The following is an 18,876-nucleotide window of genomic DNA, read 5'->3' as shown; positions in this document are numbered from 1 at the left end:
GCTGGATCATGCTTCCCATCACCTCATCTCTTACTTTCCATTGGCTAGGCACCATTTGTTTCATAAAAGAGGCAGGGTTACGGCTCTCCAGTTTTTGTAACTTCTCTACAATCATTGGCCATAGGACTTCACGTACCAAGTTCGGAAACCAATGACCGTTGATCGTAGGAAATTAAGGGTTCACCTATTTCACCTATTGGACCTATATGTCTACTTAGACCCATATTCATAGGGCCATATTCCCCACGGATCTGTTTTTCAGCATAGGACTATTCCCACCAAGAACCTTGTAAGAGGGCGGATGTTTCTTGCTTAGTTGTCACAATTCAGATACTGCCAGAACGTGATGAATTGGCGCTGTTCATTTCCTCTGGCCAAATCCAAGATTTTCATAACTCAGAGTAACGTGATGGCAGTTCAATGAAAATCACCTGCCTGTCTCCGGACAGAATGGAAGACAGATGAATACTAGACTCTGAGAGTGTAATACAAATTCCTACCAATTAAGTATCCATTTATAGTATGGAGTCTTTAAGAAGAACCTGAATCCCTGATGGTATATTTACGAGTCTATATCTGACAGTTTGGTGGCAGTGAGGTCAAGAACGTGACTTTTCTTAAGGCTGTCTACCATCAAATACAGTAGCTGTTTACCGTCTGCTTCAAAGCCTGTCAACCATCAAATCCAATAGCTATCTGCCACTTACTATGAAGCCTGTCTACGATCAAATACAGTGTCTGTTTGCCATCTGTCACCAAGCCTGTCTGTCACTGAGCCTGTCTTTCACCAAGCCTGTCTGTCACCAGGCCTCTCTCTTCACTCTGACAATGATTATGTTGATAATAAAACCGTCAGTGACCCGGTGACCTGGAGCTCGCCCTTTTCACCTCCTTCTTCAAGCTAGCTGTCAATTAGACTGCAACGTCATGACAACCAGCCTGTAAATTCACCCATCAATACTGTCTCACGTCTCACCGAACATCAACCATCAAAGTTTCACATCATAATTTTGCTCTGTAAATTGGTGGTGTAAGAACCATTCAGTAAACAGTTCATTCCACTGTCTATGGACCAACAATCTTTATACTGTACTCATTTTTCTTCTCTTACATGATTTAATCACTGTACAGTACTTAAAACAACTTCCCCAGAGATTCTCTCACATTCCAGATTTTCTTTTGCTATATTCATCAATATCAACACTTCCTTTTCATCACCATCATCATGATCATCATCCGGACCTCCTTTCCCACACTAGGGCAAGGTGAGGAGTAGCAAAGTCCAGAAAACCCAAATTTGCCCAGTCAAATGGGCCACGCTTCCATTCACTCACCTTTCAAGCCCCCGGAATCCTGGCTCTATCTGATACGCCAAAAACATTCACCACGTCGTGCAGCTTCACATAAGCGTATCGGGGAGTCAATTTGGACACTGTTACGTCAGAAATGAGTGCCAAATCCTCGATCATGCGCTTCTCCTCACAATATTCAAAATATTCACACTATTCATCCATTCAGCTTCCTTTTAAATATTATATATTTAAAGACCCTCGTTTGTTAACTGTTATTGTATACACATATTTGGTACAAAAAATCCCATCATGTGTATTCATTTGCTTAACATTTTCATTGTACATATTCTTTCCCCTTTCCAGCCTATTTCAACTTATTATTAGTGGTCGGCGGGGGAGTCCATCATCCACTCACTCAATGTACTGATACTCTATTCCAGGGTAACTTTAAACTGAGTGACAAGCCAAATGATTTCCTGTAAACCAAGAAATAAATTAATGCACTTATCGCCATCCAATACGTGTTCCCTGTGTGTAAACAAGTGGGTTAGTGGAGAGTTAGTGCCCCTCCCCGGAAACTAAGTAAAAAGACAAAGAAAATGCCTCAGACTAAGTCAGACCAACAGGTGACGACCAAAGACAGAACAAAAGACATGGTATGGATTACAGTGTGGAATGTAAGGTACGGCCACACCAGACGCACCGAATGGGGAGACATGATGGGGAGGGATGAGATGACACAATAAAATTCACTGAATCCTATGTGGGTGGTGTTACGGAACAGAGAATGATAATGTACACTTTAAGTGAGAATACTAAAAATCACTACTGTCCCGTAAAGTTCCAGGTTCAAAACAAAAGAGTTAGGTAAAATTACAAGTTAAAGTTTAATGCTCAAACTAACAACTAAACATTCAGGACTCATAAGGATAACGTAACGGCAAAAAACAGGTTACATATATGGTTAACTGCAATAGCCTCTATTAACACGAAATTAGCAAGAATAAATTTATCTAAGTCAGCCCTGATAAAATGAGAATACCGGATAATACTCAGTGAATGAAAGATATATTATTACAGATACAAAATATTATCAAAAATGACTGACAAAAACACATGAATCACAAAAACCTCACTAGGCCTACAAATCAACACCTTATGCTATACAGTACAAGGAAAAAATGTAATAACACTTATACTCAAATTACACAGCTACTAGATGGTTGGAGACTTCCTGAGCACTCACAATAATAACAACTGTACAGGGGAGGACAGAGATGTGAGCAAAATGAGGAGTAGATCTAAGTGGCAATTAATGCAGAGACTGAGCTCATTACATAGGGGCCGGCAGAGCTTGATACAACTTGTAAGAAGGACGCGCAAATGAAGCAAGAGGGGACAAAGAGTTGACACTCCTGCTCTGAACAACAGAAAGAACGACTTACTCTACTATAAGGGAGGAGGGGGGGAGTGAGGTAGAACACGCTCGTGATCAAACATGTAGCATACTGTACGTTAGAATTACACAAAGGATGATGAAATCATAGGCTATGTAATACCTCCCCACAAAGAAAAAGAAATTTACAAAGGAAATTTCTTATTACTCTAAAACAATCTGTCTAAAGTCTAGATAAGCAATCTGCAATAACATTTTCTTTCCCCTTGATATGTTCCTGAAGAAGTAGACTCCATCTTGTCAATCTCTGATTTTTATCTTTAAACTTACTAAGGAATTTCAGTGGGTTATGATCGGTATAAATGACTATGGGGTCAAAACCAGAACACAAATAAAATGAAAAATGCTGTAAACCCAAAATCAAGGCCAAAAGCTCTTTCTCAATAGTTGAGTAGTTCTTTTGAGGTGGAGTGAACTTCTTACTGTAATAAGATACAGGGTGTTCAATACCCTGATCATCCTCTTGCAGCAAAACAGCCCCAGTTCCTGTATCACTTGCATCAACAGCCATCTTAAAAGGCTTAGCAAAATTTGGAGTAGCGAGCACTGGCTGACTTAATAGGATAGCTTTAAGTTTGCTGAAAGAGGATTCACAGTTATCGGTCCAGACAAATTTAACTCCCTTTTTCAGTAGGTCTGTAAGTGGTGATAAAAGAATTGAAAAGTTAAGAACAAACCTCCTGTAATAACCTAACATTCCCAAAAATCTTTGTAGCTCTTTCCTACTTTTAGGTCTGGGAAGATCACTTATAACCTGAACCTTAGCTCCTGGTGGTGCAACATGTCCATCACCAATTACGTACCCAAGGTACTGAACTTTAGCTTGACCAAACTCACACTTTGTTAAATTAGCTACAAGATTTGCCTGAACCAAACGCTCAAGAAATTTACTGACATGGCATAGGTGATCTTTCCAGTTGTCACTGAAGATTAATACATCATCAATATAAACAACACACCCTGCCAAACCCTCTGTTACAACATTCATGAGCTTCTGAAATGTGGCTGGTGCATTCTTCATACCATATGGCATTACAGAACATGCAAAAGTCTTTCCTAGTGTTACAAAACATGAGATCTCCCTAGCACGTTCAGTCATAGGTACTTGCCAGTATCCCTTTAACAAATCAAACTTACTTATGTACCTAGCCTTTCCGATCTTGTCTATGCAATCTTCCACGCGTGGGAGAGGGTAAGTGTCTGTTTTGGTTATCTGATTAACACGTCTGTAGTCGATGCAAAGCCGCTGTGACCCACCTGGCTTAGGGACTAGAGTGACAGGAGAACTCCACTCGCTCTGACAGGGCTCAATCATCTTGTGGTCCAACAGGTAGCCAAGCTCCTTCTCGATGAGAGAAACTTTCACTGGGCTCACACGGTAAGGAGGCAGTTTAATTGGCTTTGCGTCTCCAACATCGACATCATGCATCAACACAGTGGTTCTTCCTGGAGTGGCACGGAACAATTGCGGGTACTCCTGCAGTAATGCCGAAAACTCCTGCCTTTCCTCGGGAGCTAGATGAGAAAGCTTAGTCTGGAGATCATTCATGATATCAGGATTCTTCCCCAAACTATCACTCAGGCTCATACTGCATGGGAGAGCTTCACTTGCAGACTCGGGTGGAACAGCTACAATGCAGACTGGATTATTTTCGTCCCGCCTGTGATATAACTTTAGCATGTTGACGTGACAAAGTTGCTTGTTCTTTCTATGATCTGGTGTGGCGATGACATAGTTGACATCACTTAGTTTCTTCTCCACGAAATAAGGACCACTAAACTTGGCTTGAAGAGGTTGCCCATGAACCGGTAGCAGAGTCAAAACCTGATCTCCTGGCTGAAAGTGGCGTAACCTGGACTTCTTATCATACCAAGTCTTCATCTTCTCCTGAGCAGCTCCTAAATTCTCTCTCGCCAGCTGTAAAGCAGTGAACAGCCGTTCTTTGAACTTCATCACATACTCCAGCACATTGACGTCATCTTCCTCCGACAGCCAGCATTCCTTGAGTAGCTTAAGGGGTCCTCTTACTTCATGGCCAAACAGTAGTTCAAAAGGTGAGAAGCCCAGTGATTCATTTGGAGATTCTCTTGCGGCAAATACAACGAATGGAAGACCTTTATTCCAGTCTTTCTGATGTTCCAAACAGTATTTCTTGAGCATCAATTTGAGTGTTTGATGATATCTCTCCAATGCTCCTTGGGTCTGGGGATGGTAAGCTGAAGACGTGATCTGGGTGATGCCCAACTCTTTCAGAGACTGCTTGAAAACATTTGACATGAAATTACTTCCCCGGTCTGACTGTACCTCCTTGGGCAGACCAAACTTTGTGAAGAACCCTAGCATTTCCTTAACCACATTCTTTGCTGAGATATTTCTAAGTGGAATGGCTTCAGGATAACGAGTAGCCATATCAATCACGGTCAACACATAAGAAAATCCTGAAGAAGTCTTAGGAAGAGGGCTCACAATATCCACCAACTCACGGGTGAATGGCGCCTCAAAAGGAGGAATGGGAACTAGAGGTGCAACCTTTTCGGTCTGATTACACTTCCCCACAAATTGACAGGTATGACAAGACTTACAATACCAGGAAACATCCCTGAAGATACCTGGCCAGTAGAAGTGTTTCAAAATGCGTGCCACTGTCTTCCTCATTCCAAGGTGTCCTGCCAAACTGGAATCATGAGCCACTCTAATGATATCCTGCCTACAAACACGAGGGATGACAACTTGATGTACAACCTCCCATTCACAGTCGGCTGATGCTGTTGGGGGCCTCCACTTCCTCATAAGTACTCCTGACTTTATATAACAACAAGTAGAAGCACCGGCTGACTCTTCCTCACTGCAAGCAGAGTTAGCTAGACCTTTCAACTCAGGGTCAGCAACCTGCAACTCAACCAACTCTTGACGAGACAAATTATCAACACTACGAGGTACTGCCTCATCTGGTGAGTGGTCCAAATTAGCAAGAAAAGTGTCAGCTAGGATAACATCATCATCATCATTATCCTCTAAGTCACCAGTAACTTTAGACTTAGCCCTAGTGACAGCACATGCAGAGAACACATCAGGGACATCACAATCCTGGGTCGCAGCCACTGGCTCACTAGACAACTGAGGAGCTGGACACACTTGACTTCCACCAATATCATTTCCAAGTAAGAAAGTTACACCTGACATTGGGAGTGTCTCAACCAACCCAACCATAACGGAACCATTAACAAAACCAGACTCTAAATTCACTCTGCACAGAGGGACAGAGAAGTAATTATTCCCTACACCTTGTAAGATTACAGTTTCATCAGAGGAATTAACATTAGAGCCTAGAACACTGGTCAGCATAAGGGATTGGCAAGCACCTGTATCACGATATATTTTAACTGATTTCCTGTCATTACTGTCCAGAGGACTGACAAAACCATCAGACAGGAAATTAGCACATGAACTCTTGAGAGTGTCACCCACGTTACTGCTCAAAAGAGGAGCTTCATCATGAGAATTTAATTTACCCCTCAAAGCAGGTTCAGTTAACTCAGTTAAAGAATTCTGGGAACTCTCAAGGGTGGACACTAGACCAATTGACTGAATATTTAAAGACTCCTTTTTGTTCACATCACGCTGTCTCCTGAAACATTTCTCCGTAGTATGACCAAGCTTACTACAATAAGTACATTTACTTTTCTGAAACCTAGAGGTGAAGCTGGTATTTACTTCCTGTGAAACATCATCTTTATTCTCATTCCTGTTACCTGTACTCTTGAGTAGAGGCAACGTACTTACTCTCAGCTTTCCTTTTTTCTTTAGAATATCTCTTGTGAGTGAGAACATATTCATCAGCTAAATCTGCAGCATCAGACAAATTATGTATTCTTTTCTCATCAAGATATAGGCTTACATCTTTATTAATACACCTTTTGAAGTCCTCCAGCAAAATCATCTGCTTAAATTTACCAAAATCAGAATCCACATTCTTAGAATTTAACCACTGCTCTAACAGATCTTCTTTGATTTTTGCATACTCAACATGGGATTGCTTATCTTGCTTATAAGTTGTCCTAAATTTTACTCTATAGGCTTCAGGAACAAGCTCATAGGCCTTAAGAATCAAGCTCTTAACTACATCATATTATCACATTGATCCTGAGGCAAAGATGCATAAGTTACTTGAGCTTTACCGGTGAGAACAGTTTGAAGAAGTACTGGCCAATACTTTTTGGGCCAATTAAAACCTGTAGCTTTTTTTTTTTTTTTTTTTTTTTATGTGACCGACTCTGGGCATAGGCTTCACAGCCTGATTTCAAGGCCCAGTAGTCCTCCTACGTACCGCACACCTCTACATGTCACCACTTCGGCGCTAACACCCATCGTCCATACTGAATACATGCTAGGGCTGTCTCATATAGGACTGATGTATTGGTATTAGCGGGGGTATTTTTACGACATGTCGGCGGGTCTTCTGGTAGATCAGTAAAGTCTGATTTTATGAAATTCAAATCCTTAAACTGTTCCCTGCCTCAGCGGGATTTGAACCCGGGTCCGTCAGGACTGCAGGCCAACTCTCTACCGATTGAGCCACCGCCTCCCCCTAAAAGCTACCCTCTCAAACAACTGAAAATACTTTGTTAAATCAGATTCATTAAAAGGAGGGACAAGTTTAACATTTTTAGCCACATCAAAATCATCAGAGCTAGATGATCCAGTTCCACCTTGTTTCATGCGATACTCATGGTCTGCCTGAATCCTAGGAAGTTCAATTTGTGCCTGAGCCTGTACCTGTGCCTCCTGAATACGAGCATTTGCCTGAAATTCAGCCTCCTGAATACGAGCCTGAGACTCCGCCTCCTTAGCATTTGCCTGAAATTCAGCCTCCTTAGCACGGGCCTCCTGCAGAGCTAGCTCATTTGGAGGAGATACATTAAACAAGCTTTTATTAATCATGCCAACAATTTGATCTTTAGAATGATGAGAGTGAACTGCAATTCCCAATTGTTGAGCAACAAGCTTAAGTTCATTCGTTGTTCTGTTTTCTACATCACACACTGTTTGCACATTTGACAAAAAATCTTTGGCTTCATCAAGTGTAGTAATAGTAGACTTCATGAATAAATCACAGTCACAAAATATCAAGCAATATCCTTATGATAATATCCTGAATATCCTGATAAGAGGTCGCCAAATTTATGTTACGGAACAGAGAAAGATAATGCACACTTTAAGTGAGAATACTAAAAATCACTACTGTCCCGTAAAGTTCCAGGTTCAAAACAAAAGAGTTAGGTAAAATTACAAGTTAAAGTTTAATGCTCAAACTAACAACAAAACATTCAGGACTCATAAGGATAATGTAATGGCAAAAAACAGGTTACATATATGGTTAACTGCAATAGCCTCTATAAACACGAAATTAGCAAGAATAAATTTATCTAAGTCAGCCCTGATAAAATGAGAATACCGGATAATACTCAGTGAATGAAAGATATATTATTACAGATACAAAATATTATCAAAAATGACTGACAAAAACACATGAATCACAATAACCTCACTAGGCCTACAAATCAACACCTTATGCTATACAGTACAAGGAAAAAATTTAATAACACTTATACTCAAATTACACAGCTGCTAGATGGTTGGAGACTTCCTGAGCACTCACAATAATAACAACTGTACAGGGGAGGACAGAGATGTGAGCAAAATGAGGAGTAGATCTAAGTGGCAATCAATGCAGAGACTGAGCTCATTATATAGGGGCCGGCAGAGCTTGATACAACTTGTAAGAAGGACGTGCAAATGAAGCCAGAGGGGACAAAGAGTTGACACTCCTGCTCTGAACAACAGAAAGAATGACTTACTCTTCTATAAGGGAGGAGGGGGGGAGTGAGGTAGAACACGCTCGTGATCAAATATGCAGCATACTGTACGTTAGAATTACACAAAGGATGATGAAATCATAGGCTATGTAACAGTGGCCACAATGAATCACCAGGAAGGTTTGTCGCTCCTCTCATCCTCCATGCTCGTGGCTATGAGATGCAGCATGTTCCAAAATGTTGTGCACTGCCTAGGGACATCCCCCAGGCTTGATGGCTTGGACATTGACATATCTGAACCGATGAACAGCTTTTGACTATCTGTCGTGGCGAGGTTGTTGCTTCCTATTTGGACAGACATCACGTTGACGCTCATCACGTCCCTTGTCACTTGATGCTACCTCCCCACTCGTTGCGTCTGGTGTGGCCGTACACTAAGTGGTGCGAATGATAATGTGAAAGAGAGAGAGATTGTCCATGTACATTAGGCTGTAAAAATAAACATATGTGGGATTGACTGAGACTAAATGGAGTGAAAGTGTGAGAGGATGGGAGTGTGGATGGGGTATATGTGTGGGAGTAGGTGAGAACAGACAAAAAAGGGCGTATGTATTGCTGTGGGCAAGACATGGATGGAGAGTGTAAGAGGGTATGGATCATTTTTTTCATGGATTGTATGAGTAAGATTAACAGGAGGAAAACAAACGTGGGCGATTAAGTCTGTCTATGCACCAGCAGAAGACCTTGTGAGTAGAGTAACACAAGAATTCTGGGCAAAACTTTGAGGAATGAAAGAATGTTTTTGATTGGAGATATGAATGGAAAGGTAGGGGAGCGAAGCTTGGACTATGCTGGAAGGACACAAGTTAAGGGTGAAAGCAGTGGAAATAAGGTATTTGAGAGGAGTATGCGGAGTCTCCCGGAAAGAAAGACTGACAAATGAGAAAGTGAGGGTGCAAAGCGGTGTGGATGGTGATATAATAGAAAAGGCTAGGAAAAAGGCGGGTACACTGAGGTGGTTTGGCTATGTGAAGAGGATGGAGAGCGAGAAACTAACGAGGAGCGTGTATGTGCGTGAAGTGGAGAAGGGGAGAGGGAGCGGGAGGCCGAGGATGAGATGGAAAGATAGAAAGGAGAGGTATGCGAGAGAGGGGAGTGTGCGGTGGGGGAGGGCAGTAAAATGGGGGGAGAGCAATGAGTCATGGAGGCGATTTGTTTATGGCCATCCCATGTGGGATTTAGGCATCTGGCAGTTATAGAGATAGAACTTATTTCATGACATTTCCCTGCTTTTAAGAAGTTAATTTACATGAAGATGATACACCTTTGTCCAGAGATGAAACAGAACCGACCCAGACTGAAAGCACACTTGACAATCTTACCCGTCTGAGAACCGGAAAATCTTATTCGCGAGAATTCGTTCAAGCAGATGAGTCACAAATACCTGTTTTTGTTGCTACAACAAATTTTCCCGTGCAAATTTTTCACACCCTACCTCAAATACATCGCACATTTTTCAGGTAACATCTGAAAGAAATCCATTTTCCTTATCTTCTCCCATCACTCATAACACGTGTGGTACGACAATTCCTAGAATAATTTCTGCTTTTTAACTATGACATGTTAACCTGCAGTCCCTCCTGCACCTCAAACGATCATCTTGGAAGATGCATCATGTCCCAAATTTACTGGTATGAATCCTGCTATTAGCGTTTATGGTTTCATTACTGATGTTCAGTCTGCAATTACAAAGCACTTACAACAGACAAAGCTAAGTTTGCATACCTTAGAAGCAGGCTAGATGATGGTTATTTAAGATTGTTTTAATCAATTTATTACGCCCAAGGGACGACATACCTAGTATCAGGACCATGAGGCCAAGTATTACGTACAGAGGAACTCGTGTCTCGCAGGGTATGCTGTTTTGTTATATAGATATATTGGCGTTTACAACATAGGAGTTAGCATCCACCAAATTGTTATTCAACAGAGGGTTCTCTCATAGATGGAGATTCATGAAGAAGTTCACTTCCTGTGATGAATGCTGTAACAAATTTGTATTTTTTTTTTTTTTTATCACACAAAAGCTGGATGAGCATCTACACATTACTGCAAAGTTTGAGGCAGGATTAGTTCACCCCTTCCGAACAAAGTAAGCTGTTTGGGGCAGCTGAGCAATTGGCTGCGACAGGGACTGATCTTTTTGAGGCATTGCGAACAATCCAAGTACGGAAAGTGATGATATGGAAAAAAACACTCTAACACTAAATCATGTAACAACGTTATTATTTTAGTTCTCTGAGGTTCCTAAATCGTTACGAGAGAGGGCGAAGCCCTCGCGAGTCTCTCATCAAGTAGTAGCATTTTCTCAAATGAGTGGCCCAACTCGGCCCAGTCTGACCCGGCCTGACCGTAACGCTTCTGAGAAGCTTGTATCTCAGCAACCACAGGGCCGATCATTGCGTAGTTTGCACCATATGATAGTCCTATTCTTTAAAATTTGTATTTTCCCGGTTTCATCACACCCTGGCGGTGCACGTGGCACGTAACACGCGCCAAGTGCACCATGTCGAAAATCTTCAAAAGAGCGCCACGGGCCAGGGAGTTTGTCGGAAAGGCATGACACTTGGTAGGTAGATAGCCATCAATGTACTCAAGGCATCCTCGGGGTGTAAGGCAACATTTCAATGATTTGGAATTTAAATGACCATGCTTGTATCTCACCAACAAAGGCGTTTTACTGATCTTAGCAAGGATGAATTAGACATTGCCTTAGAGATACAGTTTTCTCCTAGAGGTGACATAACCATGTAGCTGTACAGACAGAGAAATTTGGTATCATGTCTACTCAGACGAATCATACAGATCAACCAGGTACTACCCCAACAACACCTTTTCAGTCTCAAGGCCAAAGACACGTTTCACATCCACACAACAGACAAAACATCACACCAGGCTCATCAGTCATATCACGAGCAAGACCTGAGTGACAATGTAGATTCACTCATGACCATGCAAGATATAAAAGCAGAACTAAGATAGTTTGTTGGGATTTTAAATGCTCAGATCATCGAGTAGCTCATTGTTAAAAAGACTGGGAGATGAACGACGACTCAGGCTTTATATTAAATCGCTTTCTCAGTCATTCAGTAACAGGTATTGTACTTATCATAACATTCATCATTCTGTTAGTGAATAACATGCCTCTGCCAATACACACTCGGGGGAAACCCTGTGTCAGAACCAAAAGAATCCTCCATAACGACACAAAATTCTGAATTCCCCTTACGCCAGATTGGTACTCTGACTCACTTAGGCTTACCTATTTAATTGTGAAGGATTCTCCACATCATTTTTAATGGACTCTGGGTCTATGGTAAACGTAGTACCTGAATCCTCTCTAGACAGTATTAACAGAATGATAAAATGGGTTTGGATCCAAGAGGCGCCTGACATTCACCTCTGTGGTGCTGGTGGCTTAGAATTTTGTGTGTAGGACAGGGTAACTCTTGAAAGACACCTCGAGGAACTAGTAAAATCTTTAACAGCTGATTTTTATGTCATAGACTCCAGTACCCTGCAGAAGTTATAATTAGTACTGACACCACGGCTCAACATTCTACTGAACTGATACCTGCCTATGGTAGCATTACAGTAAAGAGACTCTGTATCAGGCATGAATTACCCACACCGTCCTTTCACAGGTAGAGTCAGTGGCATAGTCGACCGTAACTTTTGCTCTACGTCTCATTTAACTACCTCAAAGAGTCTGCATTGCATTTTGCAACACGCGGAGATAAAACGAGCAGTAACAAAATAGTGCATAGTTTTGTTGCCGTACGAATTCACATAAGTTTATGTCCATGTTGTTGGTGGGAAAGAGTGAATGCATTAACCTCACCTGAGATGTGCTGGGTGAATGGTTGAACGTATGAGTCAGTATTGTGTTCCATGTAGAACGATATTTTTTTTTTTTTACCTTCTGAGTGGCACTAATGCTCCACTAAATCTTCAAAGTGTTACAAAGATCAGCGATATCCTAGTGAATCCATCGGCTGTAATGGTGTGCCTGGATATACCGTTCTCTGTAACTGCTAGGGATGATGATGATGATGATGATGATTTATATAGTGTAAATACCAACAAAATCTATACCGATTCTGCTATGACTCCTTCAACTGGCCTTACCCTTCAAGCAGATGGAGATTTTCCTTAGTATATGGTACAATTAATTAATCTTTTGCAACGTATAAGGATGTTGTAGCCACCGACAAAGTTCATGCACTCACCTATCCCAACACCCACCCACAGAATTCACGCACTCACTCACCCCACCCACCCACTGACTTGAAGCAATCATCCACCCCATCCACCCACAAGGTTCACTCACTCATCCATCCCATCTACTCACAACGTCCACGCTCTTACCAACCTTATCCACCCACAAAGTCCACACACCAACCCCACCCACCCACCAGCAGGACACACACACACACACACACACACACACACACACACACACTGTGTGTGTGTGTGTGTGTGTGTGTGTGTGTGTGTGTTCTTACCTAATTGTTCTTACTTAATTGTATCTTTACAGGAATGAGTCAAGCTCGTACTGTCCCGTGTCTTAAACCATATTTATCGTACATATCCTTAAATTTGTGAATTGTTTTGGCACACACTATTTCATTCGGTAGTGCATTCCATTGATCAATTGCTCTGTTTGGGAAACTGAATTTCCTTACGTCTTTATCACCTCTCTTCTCATGCAATTTTTTGCAGTGTCCTCTTGCTGATGCTTCTCCATATGTTAAGTAATCATTTATGTCTATTTTCTCCTTTCCCGATATGCATTTATATAGCATTATCATGTCACCTCTTTTCCTTCTCTCCTGTTGTGTTGGTAGATTCAGTTTATTTAGTCTTTCTTCGTAGTTTAGGTCCCTTAAGCTTGGTATCTATCTTGTAGCGGCCCTTTGAACTTTTTCAATCTTGTCTATATGCTTTTTGAGATGAGGACTCCAGACTACTGATGCATATTCCAGGGTTGGTCTAATGAATGCTGTTATTATCCTTCTTAGCATGTCTTCATTTATGTATGTGAATGCTATTCTCATATTTGCAAGCAGTGTATACATGTTCCGTACCTTCTCGCTGATGTGGTCAGCCAGAGATAGTCTGTTATCACACCTAGGTCTTTCTCTCTTTCTGATGTGTATAGGGTTTTATTTCCTAACTTATAATCCCAATCAGGTCTTTTTCCACTTTTACCAAACTTGATTACATGACACTTGTCCACATTGAATTCCATTTGCCATGTACTACTCCATTCATGAAGTTTATTTAATTCTTCTTGTAGCTCTTTACAAGAGTCTGTGTTAGTAATTCTCCTTTGTATTTTTGCATCATCTGCAAACATATTCAGATAGCTCTCATTTCCAGTGTTACTGTTTATATCATTTATATACACTAAAAACATGATTGGTGCCAGCACTGAGCCCTGTGGTACTCCACTAGTCACTTCTTTCCATGATGAGTAGTTTCCTCTTAGTACTGTCCTCATTTCTCTTTTTATGAGAAAGTCTTGCATCCAACAAAACAGTTTGCCTCGAATTCCTCCTTGATGGTACAGTTTCCATAAAAGTCTTTGGTGTGGTACTGTGTCAAAAGCTTTCTTGAAATCTAAATAGATACTGTCCACCCCTCCTTCCCTTTCCTGTATTGTGTTTGTTACTCTGTCATAGTAGCTCAACAGATTAGTAACACATGATTTTCCTTTTCTGAAACCAAACTGTCTTTCTGTTATCATACTGTGTTCTTCTAGATGGTTTACCCAAGCTTTTCTTAATTTTTTCTAATGCCATGCTTACAACACTGGTCAGTGATATTGGTCGGTAGTTGAGTGGATTTTGTCTATTTCCTTTCTTGAATAAGGGGACAATATTTGCTTTTTTTTCCAAATATCAGGTAGTTTACCTTGACTCAAGGATTTTTTGAAAATTAAAAATAATGGTTTACTTAACTCCTTTGCACATTCTCGTAATACCCAACATGAAATTTCATCAGGACCATTTGCTTTTCCTCTGTCATATCTACTTAACTCCTCCTGTATTACTTTTTCTGCTATTTGTATGTCTGGTAGTATGTGTGGACATGCGTGTTCCAAATAGTCCCTCTCAAAATTTTTTTCTTCTGTAAAAACTAATTGGAAATTCTTATTTAGTGCTTCACATATATCTTTCTCCTGTGTATAAGTGATTCCCTCGTCCGTAATGGATTGTATTATATCTTTTACTTTAGTTTTGCTTCTGATATAGCTGTAAAACAGCTTTGGTTGATCACTACTTTTAATTATTATATCCTCCTCAAACTGTTTTTGGGCTTCCCTCCTTATTCTTGTATAGTCGTTTCTTGCCTGTTTGTAATTATTATACGCCCTTTCACTATTGTGTCTTCTGTATCTATTCCACAACAAATCTCTTCTTTCTTTTGATTTTTTACATTGTGTTGAACCATTTCTGTATTTTCTTATCTGCTTCCTTGTGCTGTGGGATGTACTTCTGGACTCCTATTTCATAAAATTCAAAAAAAAATTTATATACAGCATTTAAATCTTGTCCTCTAAGCTCATTTTCCCAATCAACTTCTAAGAAATACTTCTTTAGGTCTTGATAATTTCCCTTTTTATAGTTTAGGCTCTTTTTGTAACTATCATTGCTGTTTACTATGTCATACGCTATCCTGAAGTTATAATTTAGTACTGCATGATCGCTTTTGCCGAGTGGAGGGTGATATATTAATCTGTCAATATCATTTTCTTGCCTTGTAAATATTAGATCTAGCACTGGAGGTACATCAAGTCCACTTTTTCTGGTGGTTTCCCTCACATGTTGCGTTAAGAAAAACTCTTGTACAAGATCCAGGAGCTTTTGGTCCCAACAGCTTTCTTGGCTATTTATATCTAGAGTATTCCAATTTATATTTGTATTGAAGTCCCCAGTTAGTATAATTCTTTCCGATTTCTCTTCCATTTTATGTAGCAATGATCTCACACTCTGAATTGTACTCTCTGCCAGGTCCTCATATTCGTCTCTTTCCCATGTGTTTGATCTGGGTGGCATGTACAAATTGGCTACAATTACTTTACCTTCAGATGTGTCGATCTCTACTGCAATCAGTTCTACTTGTGATGGTATATCTAGTTTTATTTCCTTGACTTTTAGATTTTTCTTAGTTAATATTATAATTCCTCCTCCTTTTTTTTTAATATCTGTCTCTTCTCCATATATTGTATTCCTCTAAGTTTAGTATGTCATTTGATATCCTTGGTATTAATTTTGTTTCAGTTAGGCATATTATTTGTGGTTCATTTTCTCTGACATAATCATTCATCTCTAGTAATTTAGATACCATTCCATCCACATTTGAGTACACCAACTTTATCATCTTGTTTATATACTTGTCATGACATGGTTCTACTACCTTCCTCCTTTTTCTTCCATCCTGTTTGTGTACCACTTTCGTACCTGCAATCCTATTACTTTGTAAAAAAATTTCTTCTCCTCTTCTGATCTTTCCTCATTTTTTGTTTCCTCCCTTTTCTCTTTCAGTAATTCCAGTTCCTCTTGTGTTAGGCATCTTTTTATCCATACATTTTTAAACTCCTCTTTTTCCTTAAGATTCTTTGCATTTTTTAGTATCTCTTCCACAGTGTTTACACTCTGGAAAGTCACCTTTAGAGGTCTTGTCTTGCTTTTCTCGTATTTCCCTAACCTTTTGTGTTCCTCTATGTCTTTACTACAGATTTCCTCTGATACTTCTTTCAGTAAGCTCATTACATTTGCCATCTCCTTTTTGTCTCTTGTGATCTTGTTTTTAACTTCTTCCTCTTCTATACCAGTGATTACTATTGATTTGTTTATCTCTACTGAATCTCTGACTAACTTTGGATTTTTTGGATTATTCTTTTCACCTCCTTTTTAATGCTTTTTTCCTCCACCCTTGTTTCAAAGTCTTTCTTTACTTTCACCATTTCAGCATACGTGGTTTCTACATCATTTTTGTAGCTTTGCACAGCTTCATTCACTTGTGTTATCTTCTCCTCAATATCACTGCTCTGGTCAGTAAGACTGCTAACTTGCCTAATTGTCTCTGTGTCATTTTTGAACTCTTCCATAACACTCTCGTGATTGACTACTGTACTTGCCATTTCACTCATTTTCTTCCTAAGTGTACTCAGTTCCACTGTTAGTTCACTGATGGTTGTGTCTTTCTTATTTGCCTCCCTTCCTAGTTTTTCTATTTCTTCCTTTTGGAAATGCATCTGCTTCTTTATTTCATCAATTTCATTTCTGAAAGCCATTTCTAGTTTGTTTACACGTTCAACCAGTCTATTGTGAATCTCTACTTCAACCAGTTCTTGGTAGAAATCATCATTTTGCTTTTTACCTTTATCCCTTTTCTTTTCCAAATTTGTTTTACTGAAGTATGTATCCATTTTGCAATACTTAAAGTGCAAAGCATGTACTTACAATCTCCGTGTTGTTGTAGTCTAAACAAACCTCAGAGATGACTCAGCGTATTCTTTCGTCTTGGTTCTATTTCCTGTTTGAACAAGTCTTGTTTAAACTTATTATTTTTTTTCCTTTTAATAATGAACAATCATTTAGTCTAACCTGGTACTGAGCTTGACTCATACAAAGATACTATTTAGGTAATGCCACAGGCCATGATGATTTGGTACGGAGCGCCGGTGTCGCACGTCCGCCTAGATTGAATCCCTGTGTGTGTGTGTGTGTGTGTGTGTGTGTGTGTGTGTGTGTGTGTGTGTGAGAGAGAGAGAGAGAGAGAGAGAGAGAGAGAGAGAGAGAATGTTCTTACAGGTAAAACAAACAAATGATGGTGTATGAAAATAAAAGTAATGTTCGTACATGGTTTTAGCAAGTAAGGATAATGGGTATGTTGGGAGCAGGGGTGAAAGAACATGCAGAAACAGCCTTGAGTGAAAGTTTACGTACTAAAGCATTCTCACAAGGGGCAGCTATGACAGGATGGATATTAAAGAGAAATCCAGGACAAAGACGAAGGGACTGATCAACGGACTAACTCGAGTGCAAGAGATGTGACAGGACAAAGGCCACATACTGTACATATGGTCGTGAAATAGAAGAAAGAATTCAAAGAACACAGGTGGGGTGTAAAGAGAGCCATTGAAAGGTAGAGGGAAGAGAATTAGTTGGAAGAGATCAAGGGTAATTGCAGACTAAAAAAGAATATGTACCATGATAGTTGTGGAAAGGATGGTAGTTTCTAGTACAGGACAGTACAATTCTACACTTGAAAAAGAAAAAATAGGATCAATACTAAAATTAGTGCTAGCCCATTCCAACTCTAAACGAAGATCTGACATCGGTCTAGGGTAACACGGCCGCTGACAGCATCTACTAGCAGGTGATTAAAACCCTCTTCTTACGAGATTAATGACTGGAAGAACAGAAATAATGATTCAAGATGAAAGGAGATATACATACATCTGTGACAACATTAATTTTACCACATCCTCGAAGACATCCAAAATTTTTTTAAGTTGGGTGCCCATTTCATTCATATGTGTGACAATGTTACCTAGTAACTTGCAAGTATGGTGAATGCATTAACTCACCTGAGATGTGCTGGGTGAACGGTTGAACATATGAGTCAGTATTGTGTTCCATGTAGAAGTTTCCAAAGCTGAAGTAAATGTATCTAATTGTTCATGATATGCTGACAGATCAATAGATCTTGCTAAGCCAAAGACACCACCAAGCACTTTGCCACCGATATTAAAAGAGATCTCGCTTTACACGTGAACATGATCTTCCAACAGGACCACTATGAGGCAGGGAGGCATTTGAATTAATGAATAGTTCCTCAGTCCAAACAAGTTTACATTGAAAAAGTTTACACAGTGGTGCCCTAAAATATCCATTCACAGGTTTGTTTAATAAGGAAGCAAGAAGGGATTCTATGCTGGAGAGCTGACTAGCAGCTTTTGGAGGTTCCTCGGCGACTGTCATGAAACTCTGAAGATCATAACACACTGAGATGACGTCCTCCACTAACATTACTTGTCCCCAGCGCTTTACCAATGCCCTTGGGCAGAGGACCCTGTCCCTATCTTCATCACTCAGAGATGATCCGAACGCAGCTAGTGCCAGCGGGGCTGTCCACACTCCCCACACCGGATTAATGGTCATATCAGCTAAGTGGCCCTGACAGGTGTAGGAACAGACACACTAAAAAGTGAGGCGAGTTGCTTAGTGAAGCTTTTGT

This window comes from Coenobita brevimanus, chromosome 99, assembly GCF_032717465.1.
Source record: "Coenobita brevimanus isolate Jiangsu-jjx chromosome 99, ASM3271746v2, whole genome shotgun sequence".
Taxonomy (NCBI): domain Eukaryota; kingdom Metazoa; phylum Arthropoda; class Malacostraca; order Decapoda; family Coenobitidae; genus Coenobita; species Coenobita brevimanus.
Note: the sequence above shows the minus strand (reverse complement) of the source record.